Source organism: Cyanistes caeruleus, chromosome 3 (assembly GCF_971803275.1).
Source record: "Cyanistes caeruleus chromosome 3, bCyaCae1.hap1.1, whole genome shotgun sequence".
Lineage (NCBI taxonomy): Eukaryota > Metazoa > Chordata > Aves > Passeriformes > Paridae > Cyanistes > Cyanistes caeruleus.
Window position 1 is genome coordinate 55244868 of NC_141703.1, and position 17295 is coordinate 55262162.

The following is a 17295-nucleotide window of genomic DNA, read 5'->3' on the forward strand; positions in this document are numbered from 1 at the left end:
AGGTCACATGAGTTGAACAGAGTTCTAGGACAGAGCCAGTGTAGAAAGCTATTACTTTTGGAGGGGTATATGCACCAAGGAATGAAAGATATGAGCTCCAGGTTGCTGGAGAGCTGGGTTCTCAGGAATTTCAGCTGGAAGTCAGATGAGGTATTTCAAATAAGAACTGATAACTACACGTGGAATAATCCTGTCTCATATTGCATTTCTTACTACTACAAATCCATAGCTCACCTAATTATCTGATAGACCCTTCCATTTAAACAAAATTGAGTTTCTGTGTCTGGAATATGAAAATGATTCATTTTTTTTGTCTTTGTTTCAGCTGCCACATACAGGCATCTGGAGTGGTCAGAGAAGCCTGTCTCAAGATGTCACATCACAGTTTAGGTCATATCTGCCAGTCCCATGTGATGCCCAAGATAACCAATAGTATTTGACTCCATCTCTCCACTACGTGATGTTCATATCCCAACTAGAATTAAAGAGGGATCTTCATATACTTTAGATTTATAAAAAAGGTGAAAACAACAAATAAGTTATGGTGATGGAATATATTGTGTCTCCTATATACAAGCAGCATAAAAAAATAAACTCATATAATGTTTCTTGTTTTTCTTGGCATTTGAGACTATCTTCCCCTGCAGCAACGTGGCTTGTTATAAAAAAAACAAAACAACAAAACACTTCTTGAATATTGTGCCATTCAGATGAAACTCCAGTTCAACAGATATATATGATACCTATATAAAAAATTTTATCTCCATACAAAAGCAACACCACTGCCAAAATGTTCTTCCTCAGCCTTTTATAAAGAATTCATTTATATGCTGCCCATGCTAGATGTATATAGTGTATATATTCAGTTTTGGGTATTTTATCTCACAATCACGTTTCAAATTATTTTTTTATTTTAATAAGATATCAATTCTTGAAATGTCATCTCAGTAGCTTTTTACATAGTTATGCATTTCTCTTTCTTTCTCCTTTAATTTTGACCAAAAAAATCTCCACCCTGCACTTCCATCAGAATACTTATTATTCTTGCTGCTATTAATCTGTTGTTTTGAGGCCAAGGGACTTTAAGTTCCTTCCTATTTTTCACTGTTCTAGTTTTACCTTCTGCATTATAAAGTATCACTATACTTTATTTCTTACATTCATTATCTCTCTGGAGTTAATACACAAAATCTATTTATCTGTAATAATATGAGATAAAAATTGATTATTTTCTATCATAAAGAGTATTTACTGCAAGCATAAAATTATAAATCAATTCTGCATAGTTTAAATTTGATCTGACAGAGAGTAAATAAAGCTATATTTTGTGTTCTGATTTGACCAGGCTTAGTGTCAGGTTTATTTTTGTTTGTCTTTTAGAGATCGAGAAAAGAAAATTAGAGAACTCATCTTATAAAAATATTCCTGGCTTGGCTGACACCACTGCATTTGATTAATATTGGCTTTGTCTACCTAAGGGATCTTCAACAATCATTTCCCAGATAGGTCAAGATTCAGGTTAATTGCTATTCTTGGATAATTCATAGCTTAGCTTGAATTAGTTGACAAAACGGATGCTACCTAAAAACTCTTCATCATCATATGAAGCCTCTTCATAACACCTGGTTTTTGCTTAGAATGCAGGGATCTTTTCCCATGTTGTTGCCTACCCATCCCCAGAGTGAAATCCACTGAAACACGTGGGGGGAGGTATTCATCAACAAGAATGTAAAGCTCCTTATTTATCTTAACTGATGAAAATTAGTATTAAAGAAACAGATTGATTTTAAAATGAGGAAGGGAGCTAAAAAGGAATGAAATGGAATAAAGGAGGATTTTTATGGGTAGTAAGTTTACAAATATTTTGTGGATTTGGAATTGGCCCCAAAGCTAGTGGGCTGGGAAAAATACAAGATCTGCTGAAAATCCTCTTCAGATCTGATCCCATTGCTCATTCAATGGATGGAAATTACCTTTTCATTTATTTTTTTGCCTTTTAAAGAGTTCTCTGCAGAGCTACAGGGAGGCCTAGAAGTTTTGCCAGATCTCTCTCCTAAATCCCTTCTTACTTCAGGACACACCAGTAAGGCTTGGGAAGAGCAGAGTAACTGGATGCAGCAGGGGCTGCCCCAGCCCCAGGCACCACATCTGCCCATGGGGATGGGCACAGGCTGGGGCTGGGATGGGACATGGGCCCCAGGAGAGTCAGGGACTATGGCCAGGCTGGGCAGAACTGTGGGAAGCTGGACAGGCCCTGCTGCAGCATCATTGTCTTCCAGGGAGCTGAAATGCAGCCCTGGGCCATGGGCAGGGTTGGGGGAGCCATGGGAAAAAAAAATCTGCATCTTCAAGGGAGGGATCCTATCAGAAAAATAAATATGCATGAGGCAGACTGAATGACCCTTTGTATGTGGTTATTTCCTTCCATCAAAACCAGTAGGAAACTATTTGGATAGAGTTAGATTGATCAAATTCCATTTTATCAATTTATAGGAGGCATGGGTGGACTAATTTCAAAGGCGAACCACAACTATTAATTTTGATAATTATTTTCGATGTTTTAACTTCAAAGAAATTAGGTGTTTCATATCCATGGTAGGATGAAACTTGGAATTTATTGCTGCCATCACTTTTGTTATGAGAAACGCTGCTGCTAATGGTTTCTCTGACACTTTTTTAAAATATAAAAAAGAGAAAAGTGCAAGTAAAAAATATTTGCATTGCAAACTGGAGCATCAGAGATCATTCTAGCTTCTCTGCTTTATGGAGCCTTAATCATATCGTATTCATCCTAAAATAAAATGTTAACATATCTTTAAAAGGGTACAATATCTTCACAAGGACTCTGTTCCTAGATGTAAAAATAATCCATGGCACCAAGGAGGTAACAGGATGTACAGTTTTGGAAAAGATTGGCAGCAAAAGTGCCCTCTTTTAATTGTTTTAGCTTTTAAACTGTTTTAAACTGTTTAGAAACTATAATCTCAGTCATTTCAATATCTATCTGAAGATATTCCAAGAACTTTGATAGAGTTAATTTGTTTAAAAAGTGTCTAAAGCAAATATGGTATCTAAAAAGAACAAGTTTCCTGCCTCTTTCTATAAAACTAGTTAGTAAAAGCAGGGTTACATCTCAGTCTCCTCCAAGTCAGATTAGTGTTTTTTGCAATGAAAGCCTTCAGGCAAAATCCCAATGTCATGTTTAAAAACATCATAAAACTTTAGAAATTTGCTGACTACATGAAATGGTGAAAAGACCAGAAAGTTTCATGAATTTTTCAGATCCAGTTAGTACTTGCTCCATTCCTATGACTGTATATAAATTCCAAGGCCAAGATGAAGTCTTTCAAAAAAAGTAGATCACAAATGGAGGCATTTTATGTCCTTTTAATCTGTAAGAAGTTTCCTTCTTTGCATGTGTGCATGTGAGTTGGTTAAAGTGTTCATGGAGATAAAGGCAAAATGGGAAAACAGAAGCAACCACGGCTCAAACACTTCCTTGTTTAATTTTCTAAATTTTTGCATAGTGGAAGGGCAGTGGTTGAAAAGAGCCTGACAAAAGCTACCTGGGGGAAGATAAATTTCAGAATCAAATCATCACCTAGGTTGGAAAAGACCTTTGAGATCATTAAATCCAATCTATGAACGCCACACTGTCAACTAGACCATGGCACCAAGTGCCACATCCAGCCTTGACTTAAGCACCTCCAGGGACAGTAACTTTGCCACCTCACTGGGCAGCCCATTCCAGTGTCTAATCACTCTTTCGGCGAAGACATTCTTCCTAATGTCCTCAACTTGCTCTGGCTCAGCTTAAGACTGTGTCCTCTTGACCTATTGCTGGTTGTCTGGGAGAAGACTTGGACCCTAACCTGGCTACAGCCTCCTGTCAGGCAGGTGCAGAGGGTGGAAAAGTCTTTCTTGAGCCTCTGGAGGGGGCTGATACCTGATGTCCTCTAACAGTGAGTGCAATGGAGGGCTTTGAGGCAACGCCCTATGGACATTGGCAATTATGCCATTGTCTTTACCTTAAAGTGAAGCAGAAGCTTCTCACATGAGAACATTCTTTTGCTCAGCACTAGGATTGATGGACAGAATTGTTTTCTGTTAAGAAAATCTTATAAGAGCTGCTAAAACCTATGTATCTGTAAACCTCTCCAGTGGTGGTCTCTGCACAGCATGATCTGCATTGCTAGGAGGTCCATCTGATGCTGCAGAACCTGGGGTTCTCTGACACCTGAAGAGACATAAGAATATCTAAACTATCCTCTTTTTATTTCTCATCATAGCTCCAAAATATAGTGTTTAAAACAATACTTTACATTTAAAGTCTGAGTGCCTTTCTCACCTGGCTTAAAAGAAGCACTAATACCAATCCATTAAATTTCCTTTGGAGGTAATGAAAACTGGTGGCACTCACTGAGTCTTGAGCAGAATTAAGAGATTTTACTGTATGGCAATGGATTAATGATGCAGATGGCAGGAAGACCTTCTGTCTTAGTGACAACAAGCAGAGACAAGCAGAGAATCATCAAAAACTGCACCAAAAGCAGCTGGAGAGCAAAACTGATTTGAGCTAATGTGACCCTCTACAATTTCAAAGTTAAAATGAGCAGATTTATTATAGATTAGAGTGTAGCCACTGCATGATCCCACTGATCTTTCTGCAGAGCCCACAGAGAACAGGAGGGCACAATGAAGACCTTTTAGCTTTGGCTTGACAGATTTTGCCTCCCACCATAAAAATACATATTAGATGTCCTTAAGTGAGTTCAGTACTGACCTTCTCAATACTTCATTCAAATGAATTAAACTCCAAAGTGTTCAAATTATTTTGAATATTTTTCATAATATTCAAATAATTAAATTATTTTTTCTTTAGCCTCATTTTTATGAAAAAAGCAAAACTAGAATCTCAAATCTTGTTTAATTTTCTATGAATTCTTGCGCATAAAAACTCTTCACCTTGTCACAGCCAGAATGCTCACAAACACAGCACAACTCACCATTTGAGTATTGAAATTTATGTCAGAAATTAACAAAAAGAAACATAGAATAACAGATAGTGTGAATTTCCAGTGTAGTAAGTGGCAAGATGTATATTAGGTAAACATAATTTGACATTCCAAAATTCAAAGGAAAGTTTGAGAAACACAGGTACAATCTCTCTGACTGGGACAAAGTTAATTTATTTCATAGCAGCACATATAGTTCTGTGTTTTGGATTTGTGCCTAAAGCCATTGGCAGCACATTGTTGAACAATGCTTGCCCAGCATCAAGGCTTTTTTGTTCCCACTCTGTCCCCTGAGCAGATAGTCTGAGGGTAAGCAAGAAGCTGAGACCCAAACTGGCTGACCCAAACTGGTAGAAGGGATATTCTATACCCTATTATGTCATGCTCAGAAATTTGGGGTAGATGAAAAAAGTGTGGGTAAATGAGGGAGAGATGTTGCTTGTCTTCCAAGGTGGTTGTTGCTCAGAGATTGGCTGAGGATTGGCCAGCTTGGGGCACAGAGTGTATGATGGCAGCCTTAGCTGCTTGCCTGGGCAACCCAGTACAGAGAGCTGAATTCTAGAATTTGGGAAATTGTATCTTCGGTTTAGTAAGACTGATGGTAGTCTGATTTAACAGATTTTTGACAACTGGGAATGTGCCAATTGATGATCCCACAGGTTAATTTTGAAATAGTAATTTGTCCATTGACCTGTGTTTTCTGAGATACTCTTGGCTATTAATAGTCATCTCAATTACATGACATTATTTTCTTCTAAAGTCCATGAATGCTGCATAGTAGTATACATGTGAAAAACATCATTTGTGGGGCTTTGTTTTGTGTTGATTGCAGAATCACAGAATCACAGAATATTCTGAAATGGAAGGGACCCACAAGGACCATCAAGTCCAACTCAAACTGAACGGCCTTTACAGGGATCAGACCCGTGACCTTGGCATTATTAGGACCATGATTTAAACAACTGACACCTTGTTTTTTCATATACTCTAAAGAAAAAAAAAAAAAATGTTGTGGAAAATGGACGAATAATTCTAGTCTTGAGAAGACTGGCAAAGAGGAGGAGGAGGAGCTCAGAACAACTGTAACTCATGAAAACAGTCAAAAGCATAATATGCAAAGAGGTTAAAGAAATGCAATACTAGCAAATGTTCACTACTTAATAAAAGCAGAAGTTATATATAGTACAGCACAGTTTATTCAAATTAATCAAATCAAGAAAGTGATTCCTAAAGAAAATTACTAGTATCTGTAATCTCTTCAAAAATGCAACAGAGTGTATATATTGTGCTAAGTAAGTTCTCAGAGCATGAAACCTTCTGCCCATGTAATATCCTTGATGGGCTTTGATGGTTTCTGTTGCAAAGTAAATAATAAAAGAAGCTGAAACTGTTTAATATTCATTTCCAGACAATAAGCATTTGTATTTCCATCTTGTACAATGTTTCATATAACTTGTTCCCTGTGTATATCTGAACTGCAGTACTCAGACATACAAGGCAAGAAAAACATTATAAAGGAAAGGTAACCACTGAGTTATTTTAGGGATAGATGACTATCTGAAAAAGATACAAAGGCAGAAGAATACCAAATGCATTAGGAATACATAGCAAAAGGAACCAAGGGAAGGTAAGAAAAACTCACCCACAGAAGGTCAGATTTTATGAAGGAGGAAGCAAATTTAAAAAGGAATAAAAGTTTTGGAGTTAACATTGAAAGGGAATATAGGCAAAGGACATACTGTGTGAATGTCTTCCCTTATGAAAGGTCTTATGTTTATTATAACTAGTATATTTAGGCATAACTTGCAACTGATGCACCTAGAAGTCTATAAAATATTGCTTTCTATATTTCTGGGTTTTTAAAAACATAATAGATCATTTTCAAAAGTAGTTAGCAGTTCCTTCTGACGTGAATTACATGATACTACTGATTAGCACACAAAGCAGACAGCAACAAATAAATCATATCATGAAAATGTTTCTGAGAATCCTTACTGTCACTGTGTTATTGACATGTTAGTGTTTACCACAGTGATGGAAGGAAATTTGAGGCTAGTTTGTTTTGTGTTGATGCAGTGATCATGAAATGAAATTTCCTACTGGTGATGACAGAGATTTTTCTTTGTGTGCTAACATTGATTTGTGGTGTTTTTTCCTCTTTAATGAAACAAGAAAAAGTTTAATATTATTCAAAAAAAACCCACAGCAATAACACAAACACCTTCCAAAAGCAGGAACTAAAGAGTAGAAACCTGCATAGTAACTGGTATGACAGATGGAGCAATTTCTTCTAGTTAATCAGCTCTAATAGGCATGGACATACTGAGAACTAAAAGACCAGGCAGTATGAGTACCTCATGGGCATGGTAGCAAGAGAATTGACTACATCTCAACAATTAAATAAAGGATGCAAATAGTAGGAAAGGTGCTAGCCAGGCTAGGGTGAAAAGTAACCTGCAACAGCGTGTCTGACAAGAGGGATGCTGTATGTGAGAGAGAAAAAAGCATGTTCTATAAAAAGATCCTGAAATCACTTTCTGTGATTTCTCCTGTGATTTATTATTCCTGCCCACATATGCCTTTGAAGTCTAGGTTTAACTTTTTAATGAGTGAGGGGGATAGAGAATTGCCTGAGTGTTTTGGCTGTGTAGGTATAGAGTACCTCACCTTAGAGCACCCATGGGAAGGGCAGGAGCACAATGAAGCAACCATATTCATGTGTATTTTTTCTCATATTTAGCAAACAATATGTCCTGATAAAGAGGGGGAAAGAAATTAATGTCTTCCTAATAAGTGGAGTAGAGAAACATTGGTAGCTGAATGCCTTAGGGTCTGAATGGGTTAGACATAGAGCCTCTAAATATTCGATTTACTTACTTCAAATGTAGAGCCCTTATTGATATATTCTAAAAGAGTAGGATCCAGGCATATGCAACAGTATCAATATTAACATAATTAAATTCACCTTTCTTATAATTTTTTTTTTTCTGTACTATAACGGAGGATTTTGACTCATAAACTTCCCTACCTTCCCCATATGACTCTTAGGCTTCAGCTGCCCTTTTCTGTTCTCCCTGCCACAGAAAATATGCCTTTACTTATCCAGTGTGGGAGTAGGAATAGCTTGTGAATCTTTGCTTATTTACATCTATACTCAGAAAGAGACAGCCAGGATGGATATCCTTTGGTTCTATCTGGAGCTCCTGTTTAAAAATGTTTAAGCCTTATGCAGGTTGCTAAATAAATGTGGAAATTCATTAAAGCTACTCCAAACAATGCAGATGATAGTTGTGCAGCTAATTAGTGAATAGTTTGGAGTTTTCAATCCTTTCACCTCTGAAGAAAAGGTAGAGTTCACTTGTGTTCCCAGTTAGAAAAAGGATTGCGTTAGTTGTATGCTATCAGTGCTCTGGGTATGGCTGAGACACTTGACCACAAGGAACAAGAAAATTATGAATAAAAGAAAAAAGTTCAGATATTTATAACTCTATCTACATTTTAATAGATCTAACTGCTCTCAGTAAATAAAGACTACAAAAATTATAAAGAATAATAGTCAAAGCACTGAGCTTCAGGGCAATCTGAAGCAGCTGCATGCTTTTAAAATAACAAATCTTGCTTAGTATGGCTTTACTAGCACAGGTGGTACTGTACATTATTCTTCCTAGAGAAGAGTTATGATATTTCATTACACCCATCGTTCAGAATTACAGCATTCCTCTTTCCAAAGGAGGCAGCCGAGATGAGGTCTCTAACATGAACTGGGAGGGTGTTTGCTGGTACCTGGCAGATGATTAGCAGTAATTCTATGCAACATGCAACATTTGCAAAAGTGAGAATAATAAAATCAGTGAGCCAAACAAATGGGCCATATGTTGAGTTATCTATCACCCAGGAGGTGTACTAGGAAAATAGTGCTGATTGTCTCACTGGGCATTTTCTGAATATACTTGTTATCAATTTAAGGCTGGGACCTTTACATGTGATGATTACTGATGGTTAGCTTACACAATCGTTTTGAAATTTTTGTTACTATTATTTCTTGTTTGGATGGAGGAACATGAGCGTTTTTCACCAATTTATATGCACTATTTGCAAAGTATGGAAATTTTGACTTGAAGAAAATAAGCTTTTGTTTTAATGTTCAAGAGTTAATTTTGTATGAAGAGAAATACTGTCTTGTTTTATCATAGTTACAAACAGATACCCTGAACTGGAAAACAATTAACAAAAAATACGTAAATGAAATGGGTGAAATTGATTTTTCATTGCTGACCCTTGAAACGAGCGGAAGTTAAAGAAAAGTCTTTAACAATTTTTGAATGTTTCATGTTATTCATAGCAAAATTGCAGTATAAATAATATGTATTATATATATATAATGCATATATAGTATATATTTATATCTATATATATATATATCTGGTTTCATCAAATCTAAACAGTTTGAATTTGCTGTAACTGTTCTGCTTAGATAAAGTGACATTTTTCTTTTTTCCTGTGTCCATCTGTGATATTATTTTGTCTGAAAAAAAAGATATTTGTTTCCCCTCTTTTATTACTGTACAAATGAAAACTTTTATGAATAAGAAAACTTCAAATAAACTCAAATATTTTTCCTTCCACACAGTCAACAACTTCCCTGCTCATAATGATTTCACATAACAATCTATCAGAAATTTGTTCACATTAGCTGAATATATATTATTCCTTCTGACATATCAAAGGTATTTGTCAGAATTTATGACTTTGAAGCTGGAAACACTAAAAATTGAAAACCCTTAAATTTCAAGCATATTCGTTTCAATAGGTTCTTCTGGATTCATTGATTTCAGCAGAATATAGATTTGTTTTCACATTATAAAATGCAAAATTAAACTGCTTATATCTTGATTGCCTTTTACTTGCCTGTTGATTTTTTTACTTAGACAAAAATTACACACAAAACTTATAAAAGTTTTTGTAAATACTGCTCTAAACCCCTTTCCATTGTACTTAGCAGCCAAGAGCTCAAGACCCAGCTATGATCTGGCCCAGCAGCATAACATTGTATTTGACTACTGAAAAAGTTCTTAGTTTAGAGACGTGAGAAAAGAGGACAGAAAAAGAAAAGATAATATTACAGCCAGACATAGTTCCATTGAGACAAGATAATTAGTGGCTCAAGCATCCAAGGAGGAAAGCACTAATGTGAAGAAAAAATATAAAATACTAAAAAAATAACTTGCACAGCTAGTTGAGTAGTTAGGAGCACCGGGCTTCAAACTGAGATTATCAGTGTCAGCAGTGATGACAGAACAGGTCACACCTGGTGACTCAGAGCTGCCTCACTGAGAACCTTTTCAAGGAGTGATTAAAGGCTGCTTTGAGCCTTCTGACTGACGACTATGAGGCCAACAGAAACTCTTGCTGTACCTTAAGAGTGCTGGTGAGGAAACTAATGCTTAACCTAATAGCTCATTAAATCATCAGATCTTAGATATGTTCTCTGCATACTGAACTGGTAAATAATTGCTTCTTACTTTTCAAGTTGAGAATATATCTCATGCAGAGAGAGTTTCTTTGCACTGTACAAATGATGACTCAATAAACTGATCTGAAAGAGAGGTAGCAGGATTCAGTGAAAAATAATCCCACACTATGTTTTTCTCATTGAGAACTGCATAAGGAAATCAGTAAATCAAAATAAGTCTAAATATGGGAAGTAGCAAAAGTATCAGAGGTTTGATCTTCTGTGGAAGAATTTTGTACTTTCTAAAACCTGCTTTCTACTTACAATTTTGAGTCTTTGTTTCTGAGTAACTTTACAGAGGAAAGATAAAAAATAGGGGAGGTTGATGTATGGTAAGCAAAAGACAATTTAAAACTCTTGTGTGTTTTCTCCCCATCTATAACATTCCCTGGGGTTTCTAAAAGCTACTGTTTTAGCAGAAATGCTGGCAGCTAAAAGCTACATGAATATTAGCTTTCTTGCTACAACTAGCCGAATAGTGAAGAGAAAGAAATGAAACTGCTTCTTGAGATTCTAGACCAAATTTCACCTCAGCCAGATTCTTTACCTTTTCATGTTTATTTTCCATGAATGTTTGAGTAGCTGAGATTAGCTTTATCAAACAGGCAGAAAAGCAAAATTTCGTGAGAAAGATTATCAATGAATTTTGATAGGATTGCAATATTTGTAATTCATGTCCAGTTCATTGGTTACTGTGCTGTAAACACACGAAGTGACCCATGAAGTGAGGTTTTGTGCTGTACTCTGAGAGTGTAATACAATACTTCTCTGTGTAAGGAGGAGACAGATATAACCCCAATTTAAGCTGAGTAGGCTACACAGCCAAAAAAGCAAACAGTAATGCAGGAGCAAAAAGAACCAGCTCCCAAAGTCAACATTTCTTCCTCTCTACACACCTACATTGGTTAAAATTTGTGTGGAATGTAGGGGTACATTCTGGAGATTTGCAGTTACCTCTTCACTCACAATGCTTACCTTTTGTCTATTATTTAATTTAGAAGTCATAGAAATTATAAAAGCTGCAAGAGCTATAGGCAGGGTTATTTGCAGACCATCAAACATCTAAGAAGGGAAAGAATATACACAGAGCACTTGTAGTTGTTGCCTACAGACCATTTCTTGTCACACAAATACAAGGCTCACTTCTGGATCATGGAATATCCAGAAAAGGAAGGGCAGTGTCTTCTTCCTCCTTAATATTTTTGTGCCCATTCATATATGCAATAATTTCATTTATGGAGGTAATTCCATTAATTTCGCTTAGCAATAAAATTCAAGGCAATAACCACAATATGATCTTTGCAATCCAATATCACAATCTTTCAGATTTAATATGTAAGCATGGTATTACCTAAAATGTAGTTTCTGGCACCTAAATTGATTTTCAGAAGTTTGTGCTATGCCTCAAATTTCCACACTGTTCACAGAGAAAATTTTTCCCATGGAGGTACTCCCATCTATCAGAGAGTATGGCTGCACCCCAAAACCCCAAAGACACAGCCTGTGCTTCTTTGAAAGCACTTGCTGGCATTAATCTCTCACTGGAGAAGTCAAGTGGCACAGCATCACAGAGAAGCACTGAAAGAGAGTTTGTTTTTTTGTTGTTTTGTTTGGGGTTTGGTTGTTTGTGTAATGGTGACCAACACAAATGTAATACTTGCAAGAGGCATTATGGGGATTCACCACGGAGGCAAAATTCAGTAATGTGATAGACTGCTAATCCATTGAGCACCAACAATTTTTCTCTTTTTTCTAGGTTCTAAATAAAGTTTTAAATTATTCTTTTAAATTTTCTCTCTTCAAACATATTTGTAGCATTTTCTCAGAAGATGCAGTTTAGGATTGGGCAGAACAAGAATTTACCTTGGATCTCATTTCCCAAATGAATTATTCTCAGTAGCCAGCCATTCTGACACAGCTGACAGCAGCATCAAAGTCTCTATTTTAATTTTTAGCTTAAAAAAGTAGTGATAACAACTAAGTTTGATGGCCTGAGGCTCTTACATATGGATATTATCTATCCAAAACCCCCTGCCAAGGCTTTAGACTTTTATTCCCTGTCCTCACACAGAAAAAAGTGCATAAAGAATCTTACTTTTGTCATTGTGCTTGGCTGAACTTAGATAAGCTTTTTGTGTGTATGTACTGTATATCTGTCCTTTAATTTCATCTCACAGGTTTATCTGTTTTAGGTCTAATAGCTCCTTCACAGCTGATATACAGTGCATAGATAATATTTTTGAGAAGACAAAAATGAATAAATTAGTACATTCTTTTTCTTAGAAGTCTCTTGGCTATGAGTTCCCCCACTGACATGTGGAAACCATGAAAATTTCTGTCACTGTTAAACTTGTGATCTAAGAAAGAAAAAGAATAAACATACTTTTAGATAACTGAGTTATTTTTGCAAGCAACAGAGTTTTATTTTTTTTCTTTCTTTCCTTACCTAGGCCATTGTTACCCTCATATATTAGTAACCTAAGAAAACAATGTTCATTGAATGCTAGTCCCTGCTACATTAGTCAAGCAATACTCCCTTCATTTCAAATTTCTGCTGGGGCTAAAAAGGGCATCTTTCAGCTTTCCAAGTAATTTAAAACCATTCTGTGTTCATCTACATCAGCTCAATAGAGGAAATCAACTTGTCAAAGAATAATGCCAGGTGACATTTTTTGTCACAAAATCCCTGGAACAAAAAACATTTTCTAAGCCTTACTGCAGAAATAGCAAGATGTGTTGGGCAGTGTCATCTTATGACAAGCTCTCTTCTGATTTCAGACTTTTAGTCCACGCACTTTAGACCTTCAGTAAGCAGCAGCCAACATAGATTATTCAAGAGCAAATCATGCCAAGCTAGTTTAATTCTTCCCAAGATAATGTAACAGGCCTTACAGACAAAAATGAAGCAATATGTTAGAGTTTTGTATTTGGTTTCAGTTAATGTTGTTTTACAATTTTTTTAGTGTCAACATCATATGCATGCAAAAGAAACTTGTTTAAATGCATTTATGATAAGTGGATTGCAAAACTAATTGGAAATATGCAGTCAGAGAATATTAATGGTTCACTGTCAAAGCTGAAGAAGCCATCAAATTAAATTCTTACAGTGCTGTCCCAGGACATCTGTTTTTCAGTATTTGACTTAATGACCTTAAGTTATGAATATGACTATTAGTTTTTCATGGTTATATCAAAGTAGGATAAACTATATTAGAGGACAGAAATAGCATCCAGAGGGATTTTTAGACACTGAAAGAATGAAGAAGAGGGTGAAATTTTACGTTATTATATAGGTTTCATGAAATACACTAAATTTAAGCAGAAATAACTGCTATCAACAGCAAAAAACCTGCTAGCTAGAAGTTCTGCAGAAGTAGAGGTGAGGATAAGTAAATCATAAATAGTCTTGAGTCTTCATGGTAAAAAATTATGTTAAGATAATAAAACTCTAGTTTTTAGCGTGTCTGGGAAGGTTTGGACCTACTGTTTTGGAAGTGTTTACTAACTGACCAACAAAGATATAGGTATTATTTCTTTGAAGCAGAAAGATGAGATAAGCACCTGTTTTAGGTATTTTCCAGCTTATACCTCCATGAAAGCTAATTTTAATGCACTTTGGTTTGTCTCTGTAAGAGGGAGACAGAGACCCTGCTGCTGTGAATCTCTGTTCTGCTCTGTCTCTGTGATGTGGCTGACTTCATGGGTACAACTAAATTACATCATTTCAGGATCTTTTCCCAAAAATGGAAGAACTGTTGATTGAAAAAAATATATCTATTTCTAAAAGTGAATCCAATTTCATATCAAGGCAAATGCCACAGAACCAAAGGAAAGGAAACAAACCCAAAGCATAAATTAAACTGGCATCTTATGAAAAAACACATAAATAACCTATCTTGTTCTTAATAATAATAATATAAAACTAACTTCATATGATCTGAATATGTATAAATGTTGAAACCTATTTCATTTAAGGAGAATGCATTTGTGAATTTATTACCTCATTTTAACTTTATAGATTTTTTATTAATACACTGCTTTGCCAAATAAGTTATAAACTATGATACTTAATCTTTGAGTAGCTGAAGATCTGATTCTTTTGCTCAGAACAAATTCCAAAGCTTTTAAAGTACAACTTTCCTCACCTTTCCAATTGCTTGTTTTAATTTCAAATGATTTAAAAATATTTTCCATAAAAGTAAAAAAGCAAGTACTTTTAGTAAGGATAATTTTTTATTCCCATTAAGTCATATTTGAATGTACTTTCCTCTAAGAAGTCATAGAGCAAATCAGTTTTTAGTATCCCAATACCATTGCATTTAACACTATTTCCCAGCCTACTGATCCAGTTCTAGAAATGTGATGAACATAGAGCCTTCAATTCACAAATAGCAAAACAAAAAGTGTCAAGTGAAGTGAGAGATATTTTATAAACACAAACACTATTCTGTAAATTAATACTGTATTCAGTTATTGGGGGATTTGAATGTTTGTGTATCTGCTCCAGTCATTTACTGTAATATTTTACAGCATAAAACATGTAGATGCAATTTAGGCATCTACATGTAACGGTGCTATGAATTAGCCCAACAATGTCCCCTTGTAATACCAAAACCAAGCCGGTTGCTTGGTTAACTAAATGTTCTCCATAACATTATGACATCAAGAAAGATATTGGGGCTTTATTCAATTGCCTAAGATAGATATCTAATGCTGACTGGGAGGAACCCAACATCCAGGGCTGGCAGTTATTACACAAAAATTAAGGAAAAATTCTTTTTTAGAATGAATCCTAGAGATCCAATGGATAACCATGTGTCTTACCCTCAGGCAAATATACACTTCCACTCAAGTTAGTATCACCTGCACACTGACAGAGGGGGCACTTGGTCTCCAGGATAGGATAAGAGGTAATGGTCTAGCACAACCCCCCTGCAATGAGCATGAACATTTTCCACCAGATCAGACTGCTCAGAGGCTCGCCCAACCTCACCTTGAATATTTCCAGGAATGGAGCATCCATCACCTCTCTGGGCATCCTGTTCTAGTGTTTCACCAGCATCACTGTAAAAGACTTCTTCCTTATTTCTAATCTAAATGTACCCTCCTTCAGTGTAAAGTACCTCTTGTACTTTCATAACAAAACCTGCTAAAAAGTTTTCACCATCTTTCTTATAGGCTGTTCAAGTCCTGAAAGGCCACAACAGTGTTGAGTAGCTCATCCTTCTCAGGCACTGTTACCAGTTGCCAGTCCCACCTATGGGAGGGAAGCTTTGTTTGACCTTCACAGAGGTAACAATTATAACAACATAAAGCCTTCTTTCCCTTATGTAATTTCATTGTGAACTCATGGTGCAGTCTTCAAAAACAAATGGCTGAAATGAGGTCTGTCAAGAGGAGGGAAAAAAATAATTTGGGAAAAGATGTTTGCAGGTAAATAAAAGTCTCTTTCTTTGGATACTGAGCATTCAGGATTCACTAAATGATTGCACTCTCTCTTGATTAAACAGAAGAGCAAAGTGGAATTCTCTGGGCACGTTGCAAGATGCACTTGTTACGCTGGCTTCGCTTGGCAGCAGGAGGTTGATTTAAAAGCGTAAAAAATGCTGACCATGAATATTCATTTACTTTATAAATCATCTTGCTTAACTATACTTACGTCTGAGTTCATGTCTCAGAAGAATTTTAATAAATAAGTTATATTAAAAGAAGTTTGTTGAAACTGTGAATTGTTCTTGACTGTTTCAGGAATGATCTCAGAAGCTGGGATGAAGATGTGTAATTTTAATCTTTGAGCAGAACACTAATCAAGAAATCTACCATACATCTGATATATTGAAAGAAAACTTATTGAATGCTAAATACTTATCAAGAAACGGGTTCAAGAAAGTGATTCATCAAAAGCAGTATTTTTCAATAAATTGATCAAGATATTTTAAATTTGCTTTTTATAGAGATATAGTGAATGAACCACTGTGAGTTGCTAGAAAGCAAATAAACAAATAATAAGACAAATATTAAGGTTTTATGTAATTTTGTACCTACTCTTTAAAGTCATTTTATTGCCAATAAGATTAATTCAATGCAGAGTTATAGTAAATGGTGAATTTGAAATTATGTTTTCAAATGAATTCTGAAGATTTACGAAACAGGATAGGGGGGTATGTAGATTTTGGGTAGTTCATTGAATGTAGGAAAATAGTTCTGCTCTTACTAAGTACAAAATCTTCAATTAAGCCAGTACATCTTTTTAAAAATAATGTGAAACAAAATTATTTGGAAAACCTAGTATCTAAAGAAATTCCTTTCCTGTTTTATAACTCCATAAAGTCTAAGGCAATTGAATAAACAGTTTTATGCAAATTTTCTGCTTGTGTATCAAGACTTGGCTTGTTTACTTTTACAAAATATTGGCAGCATAGAACAGACAGGAAGACACAATATTGACTATACATCTATGGTCCACAGTATTTTAATAACACTTCTGTACCTGTATTTCCATTGCTACTAAGATTTTTGAAGCAGAAAGAAAAAAAAAAGAAGATGAAAAACAAAAGAAAAAAAACTTCTCAAATACAGGAAATTAGATGAAACTGGGTTTATTACATTGATAAAGTAAGCTTGAGGAGCTGTTCTTTTAATTGTTGTACAGAAAAATAAAAATTAGCCCAGAAGAAATGAGTGAGTAGAGACTTGCTGAGATAATGTGTGTTACATCTTCTTTAGGCTCAAATATTCAGGAAAGTGAATCTTAATAGAGATGGCAAA

At 35.5% G+C, this 17295-nt stretch overlaps 1 long non-coding RNA gene across 2 annotated transcripts; it reads left to right on the forward strand.

Annotated features, from left to right (window-relative positions):
* Positions 1–10377: 10377 nt before the first annotated feature.
* LOC147654158 (uncharacterized) lies at positions 10378–16890 on the forward strand. 2 transcript variants are annotated; one of them, XR_015285470.1, is made up of 3 exons: positions 10378–10443; positions 15706–15819; positions 16276–16890. It is a non-coding gene; the product is annotated as an uncharacterized LOC147654158 (long non-coding RNA). The 2 variants fall into 2 exon arrangements; XR_015285471.1 differs by having other exon boundaries at positions 10396–10518.
* Positions 16891–17295: the final 405 nt, after the last annotated feature.